Below are 3,999 nucleotides of genomic sequence, written 5' to 3' on the forward strand. Positions count from 1 at the left end.
AGGTCTTTCACACCGTGTCTTGGGGGGAGCCAATCTTCTTGGGCACAAAATTGTGAAAAGTAAAATGGCTGCTTGAGGCTGGGTGAGCCCTGGGCTTAGAGCTGAACTCTGCCTCAAAGGTAATTGTTGTGCCCTGGAGCTGGGTAGAAACAACTGTTTGGGGCAAGAAAGGGGGTCTCCCAAAGATATTTTTGCCTTCTGGTTTCAATAGATAATAAATGAAGATGTGAAACCCCAATTAAGGAGCAATGACTGTCTCATGGCACCTCTTTGGAAATGCTTATGAACACTGTCTCATTTATGGTCCCAAATTTCTGCTTGCCTGGGCCTTGTACCACAGAACGTTGCATTGCCCACCAAGGCAGTACTTGGGAAAGAAAGTCTGAAAGAGAAATGCAGTTGTCTCACCTGTGTCTGTTGGTGGAGATTTTTGTTACCCAGCAGCAGATTGGCAGTCTTCCTAGTGCAGATGGTGGGTGCCTTGACAAGAGTCTTCCCACCTAACATCAGAAGGCTGCTCTCAGCTCTAAGATAATGTTTCTTGTTGAAACTTTTATAAGGACAATAACCCCTCTGTCTGTTGTAATTTGGGAATTGAGTATTTCCCCTATCTGTTTAACATCTGTATTGTAACAGTATATTATAAAACTCTCACCTTGAGTATTGTAAGCACGATCCCAGTGAAATTATTCTTAACTATTGCGTTTTTCATTTGTGGATATCATGACTTGCCGTGATCCACCATAGTGGAAGTTTGCTTCTGTGGGGACCCCCAGGAGGGGAAAGAGGGAAAATAAAGCTGTGGCATAGTATCATATTAAAAATGTCCCCCAGCTGAGAGTTACAGGGGCTATCAGAAGTTCTGCAGCTCCTCACCTGTTGGTGTTGCTTAGGGTAGTGTTGGGTGATTTTTCCTTTGTTTTGTTGTGCTTATGGGGGTGGGTTTTTTTGTGGGTTTTGTTGTTTGTTTGGTTTGTTTTTTCTTAACTAAAGGGGTCTCAGCGAACAGGGAAATTGCAGGAAAAGAGGAAGAAGAAAATTTAAATGATCCCAGAGTGAACTGTTTCGCTGTTAATACAGAAATACAGAGCAAGACACATTTAATGGGCTCTATTTTTTATTATACTATGCTGAATAATTAAGTTTGAGGCTAAGTGTCACATAGATTTATCTTTTAATTAAAAAAGCATGGTTCACACATATTTGAGTGGTAGTCCAAATAAATGCAATATAGAAATTTATGTTTGTTTATCTAGGTGTTAATTACCTAGAGATTGTTCTGGATTACTTCTTTTTATAAAGTGTCATAGGCTCATGTCACAAGTAATAAAGCTTAACAGTGGAACCTTATCAATTTGCTAACTATAACGCTAGTGTGACCTGGAGGAAAGGGAAGGGAAAAAAAAACACCCAACAAACCAACTTCGGAAAACGCTCTCTGCGTGCTCTCCATTCAACACATAAAAACCGAGCGGTGAACAAAGCAATCAGTTTTAAAATGTTCTCGTAAGTAAAAGTACAAATATATCTTCGGTGCTTTACAGCCTTTCAGACATGTAATTATTTATATAACACATCGTTATTTATGCCCATGTACTGCGTGTTGTGCAAAGACAGACATGGTAAGCAACAAAATCTAGTTTACCTGGTGGGCAAGCTATTCATTTAATGTACGAACTAACGCTTACCAGGACTGAACACTGTATTTAAAGCAAGATTGTAGCAGATGTAATTTTCTTAATATTTTAAAGGTTTTACAGCGTTGCTAGCAACTGAGGGGATGTGAAACGCAAACCCAAGTCTAAAGATAAAAGATCATGCATTTCAGTGGTGCAAACAGAGGGAAAAATTGTGTACCGACGCAAATTGTTCATCACATTCTCTGTCAGTCCATTTTTTTCTTTGTTTATGACCAGAATTTATATTACTGCTCCACTGAGCCATGTGGAAAAATGTTGAGCACAGGCAGAGAAGGCAAACTTCACAAGCAAGCTGAGGGGCTCTCCACCACTAGTGTAAATCAAATGCCATCTACCGTATCACCCTAGGGGACGATCTGCCCCCAGGATTTCAGAGACTGAGAAATCTTTTTGGTTTTCTCATAGATGCAAACACCTCTCTCTTTGGGGTTAATTATTTATGTTTTTCTTAGAGTTCTGATGATTTGATATACTACCAAGTTCCTATGGCTCTGCATTGTGTAGCAGATGTATCTGGGAACCTTTGCTTACTGATATTGCAAAGAAATCAATGAAAATTACTCTCCATACTCACAGTCATTAATTCTTGCTTTGATATACTGATTCTCAAAATGTGAAGAAGGCTGGAAACAAGGGTTTCTTCTATTTATTACACATCAATTACCTGTATAGACATAGATACTGCAAGCTTTGTCTCATGTGCAGACAGTAGTAGTAGGTCCTGTACATGTTAACAGATGAGGCTGAAGGTAAATTATATATTCAAAAAAAGCTACTTACTGTGGGATCTTTAGTGATAAATGAAATATTTTAAATTATAAAGGAATGAAATTAATACATATTTATATATATATATGTAATAACTATTTGTGTGCATACAGAAAACATACATACTGCAGTTTTTGTTTTATTAGGAACCTGATTTAACCCCTTAACTCCATGTTTAGTGTCCTGGTGTGTCCAATTTTCTACCCTGTTGAGAAGCCAATAATGGTTATTCAGCATTTCTGAGCATCAGCTAGTTACTGAAGAGCATAAATACAGACTCGGGGGTTGAAAATCTCAGCCATGGGATGTGGTGAATCACTGTAGCTCCTGAAATTCCAGCTGCATAAAGCTGACAAAAAAAAATAATTGGTGTTGTATCAGGCCTCTTGTTGATGAAGCTAGATTTAAAAACCCAACAACCAACAAACAAAACCAACCACCACCCCCCACACCCCCAAACCAAACAAAACCACCCAAAGAAACCCCCAAAACAAACCAAAACCCAACCAACCAAAAAAATAAACAGTTACCCACAAACAAACAAACAAACAAACCCTCTTCTTTTAAAAGAGAGACTTTGGTGAAAGTATGTCCTTAAGTTATGTGAGATACTGCAACATGGAATGTGTGATATCTTTTTAGGTTTTGCCACTGTACTTCTTCCTTTTTTTTTCCTTTTTTTAATATATTTTGTTCTTGGGGGGATTGTTTTCTCAGTTGTTTTCTGTTTGGAAGAAGCTGATGCATGAATGAGTGAAACACAAGGAGTAATAAAGAAAAATAGCACTATTAATCCCAACAGAGAAAATCTCTCTTCTGTTAAAAATCTCTCACACAATATCTGTGACTGAGGGGCATCCATCTTCACTAGTGAATTACTGCTCTGGCTTTGTGCTACCCCTCGTAGTGCTGCTGGTGGCAGCCAACACCCAGTGCAATGGGAACAGCATTTGGTAAGGGTCTGCTGCCAGGGAAGACAACTGGCTATTTTCTATGGAGAAGTCTGCTATCAAAAATGTGGGTATCTCCAAAGCTGCATAGGATCAATTAGTATTTGCATTGCTTTTGCCAAAGCAATGCATGTGTTCCCTGTGGAGCAATGTATTCATACGCGTGCACCAAGTATCATTTGTGTGTCTCCTCTCAAACCTTACCAGGGATACTGGTATTGCCAAACCCAGCTTGTCTGTGCACTAAGGAAAAGAACGGTTCATTTTCAATTAGCTTTGAAAAACTGGAAGGCTTGTTCATTTTTTCCAAAGCCATTGATCCACCCCATGCTTCCACTGAGCTAAAGCCTCAAAATGCTATTGATTTATAGGAGAAACACCTTGTCCTTAGTATTATAAATGTTGATTCTTTAACACCTGCTCCTTCCTTCTCCTTCCATGGGTGTTAATGGCAAACCACTTCCGATGTTCAGAAGGAGCAGAGTCACTATCTGAGTGTCCTGTTTGTGCTCAGTGGTATTTGCTGCAGTGGAAATGCTGTTCACCTTCCTACACCTTCGTGGCCACATTCATTTTCAGTT

General features: G+C 39.3%; 1 protein-coding gene across 10 annotated transcripts in view; it reads left to right on the top strand.

The window, feature by feature from the left end:
- The window catches only part of ZNF536 (zinc finger protein 536), a 361,198-nt gene extending 359,975 nt beyond the window's left edge, over positions 1-1,223 (top strand). For all 10 annotated transcript variants that reach the window (XM_068150628.1, XM_068150622.1, XM_068150624.1 and 7 more), the window contains one exon: positions 1-1,223. This exon is cut by the window's left edge and continues 4,126 nt beyond it. The gene's annotated coding sequence lies outside the window, so the exon portion shown is untranslated.
- Positions 1,224-3,999: the final 2,776 nt, after the last annotated feature.

Source organism: Melanerpes formicivorus, unplaced genomic scaffold, assembly GCF_026170545.1.
Source record: "Melanerpes formicivorus ecotype bairdi unplaced genomic scaffold, bMelFor1.0.p_v2 SCAF_20, whole genome shotgun sequence".
NCBI classification, from domain to species: domain Eukaryota; kingdom Metazoa; phylum Chordata; class Aves; order Piciformes; family Picidae; genus Melanerpes; species Melanerpes formicivorus.